Source organism: Coffea arabica, chromosome 7e (genome assembly GCF_036785885.1).
Source record: "Coffea arabica cultivar ET-39 chromosome 7e, Coffea Arabica ET-39 HiFi, whole genome shotgun sequence".
NCBI lineage: Eukaryota > Viridiplantae > Streptophyta > Magnoliopsida > Gentianales > Rubiaceae > Coffea > Coffea arabica.
This window is the reverse complement of record NC_092323.1, coordinates 19,734,660-19,749,674: the sequence shown is the minus strand read 5'-3', so window position 1 is coordinate 19,749,674 and position 15,015 is coordinate 19,734,660.

Genomic DNA, 15,015 nt, shown 5'->3' with positions numbered 1-15,015 from the left:
GAAAATAATTTGTGGCTATTTGTCTCTGTTAATTTAGATGTTTTTTTTCTTATTTTGCCATCTCTGCCCGTGTGGTCGAGTTTATAATTGTCAAAACAGATTCGCATTCATGGTATGGCCTGATCTGGATCCGTGAGTTCAATATTTTAATTTCTTTTATTGAATTTGTTCTATAAAGAGTATGCTTGGGCAACCTATAGATTGATCAACATATGCAAAGCCGTTTGTTTAGTCCTCCTTGGAATTACATACGTTGCCCTAACCAATTTTTATGCAAGAATAATAATTACTGAAAACATAATATGTGTAAATGATTCAAAATATGCTAAAGTAATTATTTTTTGGTAATATAACTATGAGGGTGAAATAAATTAAATGAATATAGTTAAATTGATGTGAAACTCTATAGGATAGCCATTAAATATATCTAAGAACCATAAAGAAAGAAGGTAAATTTGTTATATTCGATATGCATTCCATAGCCTAGTTTTCCTATCTGCTTTTACGGTTAGTCAAGATTTTAGAAAGTTGGCAATGTACATGAGTAAAACTAATAGGGATCTTACTTTATAAAAATTATCTTGCTTTTTAGAAGGGTTTAGTGATACATATTAGAATTATCAATCTAGTGACTCATTATCCACTACTGGCTATACTTTTATGTTAGATGGTGTAGTTGTGTGTTAGAGATCTAAAAAACAAAACATTATTGCTAAATCTACTGTAGAAGCATAGCTTATAGCTTTTAGTTTCTACTTGTGTGGAGACCGGTTGGTTAAGAGGTTTGTTAGACGAAATTCCCATTTGGGATGAATTAATACCACCTATATTTGTACATTGTGATGGTACTGCTACAGCTAGCATAGTACATAATAGAATTATAATGGAAAGTCCATCCTTAATATAGATTATATCAAAAGAAGAAAACATAGTACTATCATATCATACTTAGGTGATGGCGTTATAAATATAGATTAGATGAGATCAAAAGAAAATCTTGTTGATCCATTAACTCAAATTCTATTTAGAGAACAAAATTTACATACATCGAGGAGAATGGGACTTGAACGTAAAAATTTTCAAATTAAAACTATGTACGAGGGTACAACTATCTAGGGATCGGTGATCCCAAGAAGTAGGTTAGGAACAAGTGAATTATAGTATGGTATAGATGATAAGCATGCATATGTTGTAAAATTATTAAGTCATTCCCTATGGTGTAAAGCATGCATGTGATCATATGATGGTTAACGAGTTCTACAGCTCTTTGTGGGTGGGAAACCTTCGTCATAAGAGTATTCTCGATAGGCTCATTTATATGAGTGTATAGGTAAAGACCGTTTTCGATGAGAATATGGCTAATTCTCTAAAATACTCGTGAATTTGAGATAAAGCACAAGACCGTAATGTGCTAGGTTGAGAAGCTAGTTAATTAATGCTTTAAATATTATGCATGTAACATAATCTCGCACATTCTAAATTAGTTTTAGTTTCAAGGTTTAGTCCACTTTGGCTCTAATATGACACGAAGTGAAGGTTCAAGATAATGCCACTTTCATTATGCATGGTGTTCTCATTTTGTCCAAATATTTATTTCCTTTATATTTTATTAAAATAGGGTTAATCAAAAAACTCCCACCAAAGTATAGCCACTTTTGTACTTTGTCCCATAACATTATTTTTTTCTCACTTTATCCGCTAAACTGTTAGTTAACTCTAACATTGGGTAATGGTAATGGTAAAAAGACATTTAACCGTAAGAGTTAACTACGATAAGTCCCCTTAAAGTATAGCTTATTTTGAGCTTTATTCCCTAACATCATATCTTATCAATTTGTTTGTTTGTTACTAAAATCATTAGTGAACTTCAATATTTGATAACACCCGAGATAATTAATATCTAAAAAATCAATATTCCTAACATAATAATATTAAATAATATATATATAGTCCTAGTTAAATTTCATTCCATAATTGCATTTTTTTAGATTAAGGAGAATATCTTTCCAATTTGACTTAATAATGAGAAAAAAACAAAAATTGTTATTAAAAAATTAAAATGCAAAAACATTTTTCTCTTTAGATATTATCAGTTTCTCTTTAGATTTTTTTGGATGGAAGTGTACATATTTTTGTTAGTAATACTAAAAATAGAGAAATATGGTTGACTTGGAGTTCAAAGTTTCTAGAGTTTTTCTTTTAACATACCATGTGTAGCTGCCATTAAAATTTATTTGGATTGCTATATTTTTATAAAATTTTTTATTCCATCTAAACATGGTTCCCAATCATCTCTTTATTTTTTTTCATCCACCTTTTTATCTCATAAATATCAAATTGCAAAAAGTGCTATTATTCTGAAAAAATTTTGCAATTAATCTTCAATCCTAACAAATCCATCTATAGACCTTTAATAATATTTTCATAGTTTAGTTTTGCACAAATATATTTTCCCTTATCATACGAGATGACTGAGGTATTTTTTATCTAAATAGTTGTCATTCATCTAACATTACAATATATACATTGTCAATGTAGGAAAGATTAATCCTTGGTGTTTGTGTGTACATATTTGTTGTAGTTTTTTAACATGGTTGAGGAACACTGGAAGTACTTTTTACAACAAAATACGACCATAGGCTCATCATGGAGAAAGTTTTTTACCACGTCCAAGTATCACAGTTTTGGATTTGTGAAGAAACCTTTTGCTATGACTTCCTACCATGGCTTTAAAATGCTAAAAAAAACTTTAAAATTAACAAATAACAAGCTATAACTTGGCATTTGCCATTGTTTTTTTTTTTTTTGAATGTAGAATGATGAGTACGAAATTTCTTAAATACATAATTTATACACAAGTACAGCACAAGATGGTCTCAATCTATACTGTAACATATCAAGACTTAGTTCTATATAAAAAATGGTGCAACTATTAATAAAGATATATAAGACCATCACATTTTCATGCCAACCAAAAAAAAAGGTAGTTAATTCCATTTTGTACTTTCCAACTATATGTGCATTCCTATTTTGGTCCCTAAATTTTAAAATATGACACTTTAGGTTCTAAAATATAAATTTGTCCAATTTAAGTAAAATCATTAACTGAAGTAGGATAAATTTTATATTTAAATGGAACAAATTTAATACTTTAGAGACTAAAATGTGACAGATTTTATACTTTGAGAGCTAAAGTAGAAGGAATTTTATAATTTAGGGACTGAAGTGGGACAAATTTTATATTTTAAGATAAAGTATCTTACTTTAAAATTTAGAAACTAATTAAGAATTTAGTTATAGTTGAAGAGGGAAAGTAGAATTAACCTAAAAGAGAAACATCTTATAATAACATGACAACATAAATCTTTCTTACCATTCTCATTCTAAACCCTACAATTCAAAGTTTTACTATAAAACTAATATCACATATTTATCTATGAAAGAGTAAAAAATAATTAATACCAGATATTTATCTATGAAATTTTTTTTTAAAATAAAGTCATGCTAAAAGGTATGTATAAAATTGATGAGAAATAAAATAATAGAAAAACAATGTGAAACGATAAAAGCACATAACGATGTTGAAAGAGATGTGCCAATAAAGTAGTATATAATGTGAAATGATAAAAGTACATAACCGATGTTGAAAGAGGCGCTCCAATAAAGTGGTATTGTTTTTCTATCAAACTAGTTCATAGGAGCAAGTAACTTTGAAAACCATCTCCAAGGATCAAATCTCTCTACTTGCATTCTTTTTCAATCTTTCTTGGAAATTTAACCAATGGGTGCCATTTAGTATACAGTAGGAGTAGGTGTAAAATAAGAATTATAATATAAAAAAGTAATTTTGAAGAAACCAGTCATCTAAAGTTTCCTATTCTAGATCGCAAAAATTATTTTTTATATAGTGTTTGACCTTTCAATTCTCATTTATATTTCTCTATAAATAAGGTACAATAGCGATACATAGGAGCATTTGCAATGCTCAAAGTAAAGAGTAGGACAATGAAAAAAATGTGAAAACCCTATTTATAGTAGTTTAGCTATCCTCTTTGATACCTACATCTATTCCCAAAACTCTCTCAACTTTTCGTAATTCTTCTACCACGTGTCACTTCCAATCGGCAAAGATGAGAATGTATTTACAAGTTGGAAAAATGGTCAAATTCATCCGTAAACTTTTTCCTAGTGCTGATTTAGTCCTTAATTTTTTATTTTTGGACAATTTGATACGTGAACTTATATTGCAGCTCTAATTAAGGACCTTCATGATGGTGCCACCACAGAACATCGATTTAGTTCCTGATAGACCAAATAAACAAGGGTATTTTGGTATTTTTGGATTATCTTCTTCCTCTACTACCAAACTCCATTGCCTGCCACCTACCTCTCCCTTGGGACATGAGAAGCGAAATGCAGTAGTAGTAAAATTTTCTTTTGAAGGACAATTGCCTGAGAAAATGATACATCTTGATGACATTCAGGAAATTTAGCAATTAGAAAGATAACTGGAAGTCTACTATAGACAACAAATCCCAATGCATTGAGATTGAGAAAGAGTTTAATGAACTGAGGAGAAAAGCCAAAAACTTCTAATATTGAATTTGGGTCTTTCAAAATGTTCTTATGCAGTCACCTTTGTAATTATTTGAATTGCAAGATCTAGTTTTGGAATAGAAATCCTATCCTATGAAGTAAGTTCGAATGGAAAGTTTTTCTTTCTTCCTTTAATCTGGGATTTTTTTGCAAGATCTGGTTTTGAAAACTTTTCTCTCTTCCTTTAATTTGGGAACTTTGGCTATTTATCTTTTGGACCTTTCTTTGATGGAACGAGATCAAGAAATGCAGCATTAGCAAGGGGATAGGACGAGAGTAATAAACAAAGAGGAAAGGGAATAAGAGGGGGTCGTGGCGGTGGCAGAGAGGAGAGTGGTGACGATGGTAGGGACGGGGGAGAGGTAAGGTAGGGGAAGAGGAAAGAAATTTAAAAAAATTTAAAAATACCTCAAAAAAGTTTTAAATATTAAAATACCCCAAAACTAATGATTTTTTTCTGATTTACTTGGTTTTATTAACATCCATACTTGAAGTTTCCAAAATACCCCTATTTAGCTATTCAATTAGAGGTTCGAGTACTTTTACATGGTGGTGCCGCCGCAAAAGTCCTTAATTAAAACTGCAACATATATTCACGTATCAAATTGGCTAGAAATAAAAATTAGAAACTAAATCAGCACTAGTAAAAAGTTTAGGGATAAATTTGGCCATTTTTCCTTACAAGTTTGAGGCAGCCCAAACTTCATTGAGCTTCACATGGTTCTTGAGTTCTACATTATGTTCGCCCCTTGAGAAACTTCATGCTTCCAATAGTTTCCAAATACAACAAAATGAAAACAACAATGGGTGGGGCTAAATCCACACTTTCACAATCTAAATTCACACGAAGTAAACAAATGAGACATGATGACTTTGGTTCTCTCTCTTTTGAGAGCCTTTCTCTCTCCTCGAGAGCTTTTTCCCCCCAATAGTGGGAGCCAAAAACTTTTCAACCTTTCCAACTTTTTCAAACTTCATCTTCCTGATAATCTCTGCACAAACAGAGACAATGTAACCAATCAGCTGGAACCTGTACTCACTTCCAAACAAGAATACGAATGATCCCAGATGCATTTAATATAGGAGCACTCCCAGACTTTAGGAGTTCGGACACATTAAAAGCTAGCAAAGCTGGTGCTTGAAGGTCGGATTTTAACATGGAAACTTGCAGCCATAAATGCCGTCCTACTTAATGCCAGGGTTCTCTGTTTAGGTTACCTCTTTTTTATTTATATATCTTGCATTTATTCTGCTGTTTTCTTCTTCTTTGTTCTTTTTTTTGGGTTCTTTCTTTATATGTCTCCCAGGAAGGTCTTTACCTAGAAGAAAAATGCTGATAAGATAGCTAATCTGAACAAGCATGGTTAGATCCTGTTCATCCACTCTTAGAATTGGGATTCCACTAAAAATCATATTTCTACGATGGCTGAAGAGTTGACTGAGATTTTGCAAAAATTTGCTCTAAACAACCAAGAGTGTAGTATTACTGATCTAGACGCAAGACATGCTAGTATAAGTAGGCAGGAATGCCAAACCAGTTTGCTGGGGAAGATTAGGGGGGACAAGATAGCCAACTATATAGGGGTTAAAAATTTTGTGGATAAAGCGTGGGCCTACCCTAAAGACCTCAAAGTTATTGAGTTGGGTCCAAACTTCTTCCAGTTTGGTATAAAAGCTGAGGAGACCAGAGAAAGGATAGGCAGTGGTGGTCCATGGATTTTTGATAACCAGATTCTTGTGCTGAGCAAATGGTATGGAGGATAGAGGATGACCCTAATGCCTTCAGATTAGCACCTTTGTGGGTACAGATGTGGAACCTTCCTATACACTGCATCTCCAAGGAGGTAGGAAAGAAAATAGGTGCAGTGTTTAGGGAAGTTAGAGAGGTAGTTATCCCACAAACGGGAGGCAAGGAAGGGAAGCATATAAAGGTACAGGTTATGGCTGATATCTCTCAACCTTTACTCCGTGGAACAATAATCAAAATGAATGGCACAATGAGATGGATAAAGTTTAACTATGAAATGTGTCTTGACTTTTGTTACACTTGTGGGATAATTGGTCACAGTGAAAAGGGATGTAAGACAAAGGTAATAGTGGGAACTAGCCAGCAGAAGAACCAATACGAGCCTTGGATAAGAGTAAATAATGGAAAATCTTCACCACAAAAGGAGCATAACAGCTACAGATCCACTTCTAAAAGACAATATTGGGGAGTGAAAAATGGGGAATTGGTGAGGAAAGATCCAAAGGAGCAGAAGTATGGAGCTGATTCCACAGTCCAAAAGGAAAAGGAAAAAGAGGAAGGGTGTCATGATGATGAAAACAAAATTAAGGAAAAAGTGCAATCTGTCCCAAGAAAAGTGACTGAGGAACAACACGTACAGGTTTTGGCCAGTAGTGAAAAGGAGAGAATTAGCCATTCAAAGTCTGGCTGTATGGAAGAAATACTAATTGAGGAAACCCAGGCAACAGTTCATATATCAAGCAAAAGTAAAATGCTGGAGCTATTACAGGAAATGAAGAGATGTAAAAAACCAGAAATCCAAGGATCTAATGAAGGCGATGAGGTGATGGAGAAATCACAGGTGCAAGAACCAGACCAAATCCCAGAACCAACCAGTCAAGAAGGTTGCAGTTACACAATCATCTTGAGCGAAGTACAAAGGCAAATAGCAGTTCAAAGCAATACAAATCAGCAACTAGGACATAATCAAAGGCAGGAAAGAAGAACAAGAAGAGCAGTAAGAAAACCAATAGGAAGGGAAAGGAAGGTCTTGCAACAAATTGATGGAAACTGTTTGAGCCAGACAGGAGTGGCCAAGAGGAAATTGGAACTGGAGGATGAAAACATGGAAGAAGCCGAGAACAAGGAACATTGGCAGAAAAAGAGAAAGGGGGAAGGTCAAGTAATGGAATTAGGACAAACTGAGGAAGGGGTGGGGGTCAGCTTGCACTGGCCTCCCAGTGATAAATGAAGGTAATGGTGTGGAATTGTCAAGGTGCCGGGAGCCCCTTGACAGTTCCACATCTGAAGGAGTATAAGAAACCCTCTCCTTAGATTTGATGTTCTTATGTGAAACCAAAAATAGAAAACAATATATGGAAAAAATTCAAAGGATCCTAAACTATGAACACAGTTACATAGTGGAAGCAATGGAGAGAGCAGGTGGAATGGTCATATTCTGGAGCACAGAAGTCAAAATGGTGCAAGTGCAACACACAGCCTTTACTATAGAGGCACACATAGAGGATCATATCAACAACTGTGACTGGTGGATGATTGAAATTTATGCAAGCTATGATGATTCAATAAGGAGACAACAATGGTCAGTCATACAAAGAAGGAAACACTTCTGAGGAAGCAAGTGGATGATAGCAGGAGACTTCAATGACATATGCTCCAATGAGGAAAAATGGGGAGGTAGAATCAGAGAAGAGTGGACCTTCAATGACTTTAGAACCTTCATCAATGAAAATCAGTTGGTAGACATAGGATATGAAGGACAACCTTGGACCTGGAGCAATAATTGGGAGGGGAATGGTGAGATCAAACAAAGATTAGATAGAACACTTAGCAGTGCACAATAGAACCAGAATTTTGACAAGGCAAAATGTACTCATATTAAAATAGATGCTTCTGATCATAGTACTCTACTAGTCGATAACACTCCCATGAGAAGAAGTAGAAGGAAGAGATTTTCTTTGACAAAAGATGACTTCAAAAGGATGGAATCTCTGATGTAATCAAGAAATCTTGGAACAAGAATGTTGAGGGTTCAAGAATGTTTCAGGTGAAGGCAAATGTGAGGAACTGTAGAATAAATCTTCTGAAATGGAACAACAGAATCAACAAGAATTCCAGGGAAAGGATCAAGAACATCAAGGAATAGCTGGACCAGATTAAAGGAGCATCAATGGAGAACAAGAGGAAGGAAGAGGTAACACTCAAAATACAATTGAGTGAAGCATACAGGGATGAGGAAATGTTTTGGAGCCAAAAAGCTAGACTCAAATGGCTATAGGAAGGAGACAAAAATACTCAGTTCTTTCATGCACAGGTGAATAGCAGGAGGAAGAGTAATAGAATGCAGAAACTTCAAAAGGAAGATGGGAGCTGGACAGAAACTGAGGCAGACGTAGGAGCTGAAGTGGGAAACTATTACAGGCAACTCTTCACCAAATCAACTGAGAGTGGCAATTATGAGAGTTTAGAGGGAATCCCAAAATCTATTTCTGAAGACATGAACCAGGATCTAACTAAACTTGTAACAGAAGAGGAAGTCAAAGCAGCATTTTTCTCTATGGAAAGCAACAAGGCTCCTGTTATAGATGGGATGTCACCCTTATTTTTCCAGAAATTCTGGGACATTGTCAAAGGAGACCTGGTAAATGCCATAAAAAGCTTCTTTCATTCTGATAATATGCTTAAGGTTATCAACCATACTATCATTTCTTTGATTCCCAAAGTCCCTTGCCCCACTAATATCAAGCAATATAGACCCATTAGCCTTTGCAATGTGATTTACAAAGCCATTGCTAAAATTCTAGTCAATAGGCTCAAACCAATTCTGAATCACTGCATTAGCATCAATCAATTTGCATTCATTCCTGGGAGACATATTCTTGATAATATCATCATATCTCATGAATATATGCATTATCTTAAAAATAAAAAGCAAGGTAAGGATGAATTTATGGCTGTGAAGCTTGACATGTCAAAGGCCTATGATAGAGTTGAATGGCACTATTTGCAAGCTATGATGGAAAAAATGGGTTTCTGTGAGAAATGGATAAAGTGGATCATGAAATGCATTAGTACAGTTTCCTTCTCATTTAACATTAATGGGGAGTGCAAGGAATATATTGTACCAGAAAGGGGGATTAGATAGGGTGACCCACTGTCACCGTACTTATTTCTCGTTTGCTCAGAAGGCTTCTCCAATCTACTGAGAAGAGCAACACAAGCAGGAAGGATGACTGGCAGTAAGATCAGCAGACAAGACCCCTCAGTAACCCATCCCTTTATTGCTGATAACTCCCTGATCTTCTGCAAAGTTAACTCCTAAGAAGCAAAGGAGCAAAGGAGAATACTTGAACTATATGAACAATAATCTGGTCAAATGGTTAACTTAGACAAGTCAAGTGTGTTTTTTAGTAAAAATATGACTGAGGCAACTAAGGAGGAAGTCTGCGCAGAGCTAGGAAGCATACAACCAGTTTCACAAGGGAAGTACCTAGGACTGCCAATGGTGATTACAAGAACTAAAGAACAATTGTTCGGTTACATAAAGGATAACATCAAGAGGAGGATGCAAAGTTGGAAAAACAAGCTGTTAAGCTCTGCTGGAAAAGAAATCCTGATAAAAGCAGTTTCTATGGCAATGCCTACTTACACAATGTCTTGTTTCAAATTACGTTGCAAGTTGTGCAAAGAGATAAGTTCCATGCGATCTAACTTTTGGTGGGGAGAAAAGGACAACAAGAACAAAGTTCATTAGGCAGCCTGGAAGCAGATGACAAATGAGAAGAAAAAAGGAGGCATGGGATTCCAGGAGATTCAAAGCTTTAATAGAGCTTTACTGGCCAAACAGATATAGAGAATTATCAAAAATTCAAATCTGTTATCCAGCAAAATTCTAAAGGGCAACGTCCTGGAATGTAAAACTCCTAACAATGCTTCATGGTTTTGACAAAGTATTATGAGTGCCATAGAAGATCTCCAATAGGGGATAAGGAAAAGAATAGGGAATGGATGTTCAACTAGAATTTGAGAAGATCAATGGATACCAAACCAACTCTAAGGGAAACATATCACAGCCAAACCAGCAGATTGCCAAGTACACAAAGTTGCTGACCTGATTAAGGACTATAGATGGAACAGAAACCTCATTTTCAAAACTTTCAATCAGGATAGTGAAAACATTCTCAAAATCCCCATCAGCATCACAGGAAGAGAAGACAACACCTTCTGGATGAGGAACCAAAATGGAGAATATACAATGCAATCAGGTTACAAGTCAATAATGGCCAAGAAAGAACAAGAGGGAAGAGAAAGAACGCAAGGGACAGAAACAAGCTGCAATCAGGCAAGACACCAAATGTAGAGGGTCCTATGGAGCTTAAACGTCAGTCACAAAATTAAGATTTTCATCTGAAAAGGACTAAAAGATGCAGTGCCAGTCAAGGAACTAATATGGAGAAGATTGATAAAGGGAGATCCAATATGCTCAGGATGTGGAGAGAATATAGAAACTTTGGAACATATGCTGCTGGAATGCAACAGAGTGAAGGAGATCTGGAAATTAGCTCCAGTACAATGGGATGGGATTCAAGATCTAACAAGGAACTTCTCTACCTGGTGGACAACATTATCTGAAGTCAAACACAGAGCTCAAGGAATGGATCATATAACTCTTACAGCATATATCCTATGGCAAATCTGGAAATGCAGAAACGACAAAGAATTCAACAACAAAGCATAGGAACCAATGTAGGTGATCAACAAAGCTTGGAATGCCTGGATGGAGTTCAACAATGGAGTCAAAGAAGCTAGTAAATGTAGCATAGGTAAAACAACAGTGCCACAACAAACGAATGGTCAAGAGGTCAGATAAAATCCGAAAAATAGGCCAGAAGGAATGCAGATCATGAGAGCAACCAGCTGGAATAAGGAAACAAAGATCATTGGATATGGTATTATAGCAGCTGACAGTAGGGGACAGGATATGGTAGGATGGAAGATGAGAGAAAGACCAAGTTAAAGTCAACTTCAACAAGAAGCTGAAGGTGTTAAATTGGCTTTGATCAAAGCAGCTGAGCAAGGGTGGAGGCTGATACGCATTGGAGTTCCAGGTAAAGACCTACTGCAGCAAATTCAAGGAAGTAAAATAGCAAATATATGGCTAGCCACTCTGATAAATGACATTCGTGAACTGAGTACTATGTTTTACAAATGCTCCTTTTGTGAGAACTTGCAAAATCCCTTATATTTTTCTTAAATTTTTTTTTAATTTGGAAATTATTACCTTACAATAGATTTACTACACAATCACTTCCCCAATAGCTACAAATAATCATAGAACCAAGGATTTTTTCTTTTACTTTCATCGTTAAGGTAAACTAGAGTTTTAACGTCTTTTCGTAATGTGAGTAATCGGTACTAAATTTAGTGATTATGAGTGAGTTTTAGATGATATTAAATGTGTGATTAGAAGTAATAATAATAAGTTAGTGAATTATAAGTGAAAACTCTAGTACGTGCGGATTAGGAAAAAACGGCGTGCCTGTAAAATTTCAACTCGATCGGAGCACTGTAGCATGTGAAATGACCGAAATACCCCTGACTGCGAAAAGCCTCATTTCGTGGACAGTTTTGAGATTTCCCAAGTTTGGCTTCATTTTTCACCTTGATTCGTATCAAATCAGCCTTTGGCCAAAACACAAAACCTTTACCCCTATGTTTCAGCTTTCCAACGCATCTGAAAACGCCTCAAACGGAATTGTGTAGCCTGAGTTATTGCCTTTTGAATTCAGTATTGACAACCAGACTGACCATGAACTTCTGGTTCTGTAATTTACAAATTCGACCTAGATCAACTGTGAACTGGGTTAAGTTGTTTTCATGAAAGTTGTAACCCTTTGTCTTAGCTTCAAAACGGTATAAGGTACACCCCAATCCGATAAACGTAACTCCAGTTGTGACCAAAATGCTATAAGATGTTAAATCTGCTGTTTAGCTTTATGTCTTCAAAACTAATTTCCAATTGTATTGTTACACTTGTATTGTAATTGGATGATTTTGGAGCCTAATTGAAGGGCTATGTTAGTAACATTACTTGTGTGTGATTGTGGGGCTGAATTGAGAAAAATAATGAAACCAAAAATGGCTGAAAAATAGGTAAACCCAAAGGGCGTGCTGTCCAAATTTTCACTCGAGAGTTAGGTAGATATACGCGCGACTTGAGTAAGGATTTGAGAATGAATGCCACTTGAATCGTCTAGAATATTCACGTCTTCTTTTATCGATGTATATAAGTTAGAATTCGGCCGAAACTTGTACCTGTGGAAAAAATGGCAATCAAGGACTAAAAGATACAGTGCCAATCAAGGAACTAATATGGAGAAGATTGATGAAGGGAGATCCAATATGCTCAGGATGCGGAGAGAACTTAGAAACTTTGGAACATATGCTGCTGGAATGTAACAGAGTGAAAGAGATTTGGAAATTAGCCCCAGTACAATGGGATGGGATTCAAGATCTAACAAGGAATTTCACTACCTGGTGGACAGCATTATCTGAAGTCAAACACAGAGCTCAAGGAATGGATCATATAACTCTTACAGCATATATCCTATTACAAATCTGGAAATGCAGAAACGACAGAAAATTTAACAACAAAGCATAGGAACCAATGTAGGTAATCAACAAAGCTTGGAATGCCTGGATGGAGTTCAACAATGGAGTCAAAGAAGCTAGTAGATGTAGCATAGGTAAAACAACAGTGCCATAACAAACGGATGGTCAAGAGGTCAGACAAAATCCGGAAAATAGGCCAGAAGGAATGCAGATCAGGATAGCAACCAGCTGGAATAAGGAAACAAAGATCATTGGATATGGTATTATAGCAGCTGACAGTAGGGGACAGGATGTGGTAGGATGAAGGATGAGAGAAAGACCAAGTTAAAGTCAACTTCAACAAGAAGCTGAAGGTGTTAAATTGGCTTTGATCAAAGCAGCTGAGCAAGGGTGGAGGCTGATACGCATTGGAGTTCTAGGTAAAGACCTACTGCAGCAAATTCAAGGAAGTAAAATAGCGAATATGTGGCTAGCCACTCTGATAAATGACATTCGTGAACTGAGTACTATGTTTTACAAATACTCCTTTTGTGAGGACTTGCAAAATCCCTTATATTTTTCTTAAAATTTTCTTTAATTTGAAAATTATTACCTTACAATAGATTTACTACACAATCACTTCCCCAATAGTTACAAATAATCATAGAACCAAGGATTTTTCTTTTACTTTCATCGTTAAGGTAAACTAGAGTTTTAACGTCTTTTCGTAATGTGAGTAATCGGTACTAAATTTAGTGATTATGAGTGAGTTTTAGATGATATTAAATGTGTGATTAGAAGTAATAATAATAAGTTAGTGAATTATAAGTGAAAACTCTAGTACGTGCGGGTTAGGAAAAAACGGTGTGCCTGTAAAATTTCAACTCGATCGGAGCACTGTAGCATGTGAAATGACTGAAATACCTCTGATTGCAAAAAGCCTCATTTCGTGGACAGTTTTGAGATTTCACAAGTTTGGCTTCGTTTTTCACCTTGATCCGTATCAAATCAGCCTTTGGCCAAAACACAAAACCTTTACCCCTATGTTTCAGCTTTCCAATGCATCTGAAAATGCCTCAAACAGAATTGTGTAGCTTGAGTTATTGCCTTTTGAATTCAGTACTGACAACCAAACTGACCATGAACTTCTGGTTCTGTAATTTACAAATTTGACCTAGATCAACTATGAACTAGGTTAAGTTGTCTCATGAAAGTTGTAACCCTTTGTTTTAGCTTCGAAACGGTATAAGGTGCACCCCAATCCGATAAACGTAGCTCCAGTTGTAATCAAAATGTTATAAGATGTCAAATCTTCTGTTTAGCTTTTTGTCTTCACAACTGATTTCCGCTTATATTATTACACTTGTGTTGTAATTGGATGATTTTGGAGCCTAATTGAAGGGCTATGCTAGTAACATTACTTGTGTGTGATTGTGGGGCTGAATTGAGAAAAACAATGAAACCATAAATGGCTGAAAAATAGGTAAATCCAAAGGACGTGCTGCCGAAATTTTCACTCAAGAGTTAAGTAGATGTACGCGTGACTTGAGTAAGGATTTGAGAACGAATACCACTTGAATCGTCTAGGATATTCACGTCTTCTTTTATCGAGGTATATAAGTTAGAATTCGGCCGAAACTTGTACCCTTAGAAAAAATGAAATTTACGACTAATAGAAATACGTTTTCCCCATTTCTTCGACTCAAATGGTATTTCAAAGTATAATTGCTTCAAAGTTTCACAGTTTGAAGAGCGAGCAAGAATTGTACGAATATTCTCTAAATGAGTTTCAATTACTTAATTCTCATTAAACGAAACGTTTAAGTTTCAAACCTTAGTTAATTTTCAAAGCTCTTAAACAATCTTTTCTCGCAGATTTGGACTCCAAACACAAAGTAATACCCGAACGTGACCCATAAAAGCACTACATCTTTTGGTGAGTACTTCCAAATATCTGATTGCACTTGACACTTGTGTTTAATACTTGAACAATGTGATTATATGATATATGAGTGGATTGATAGGGCAAGCGTGTATTTTATCGCACTTGCCCTAATGTGATTTGTTCTTGGTCATTGATT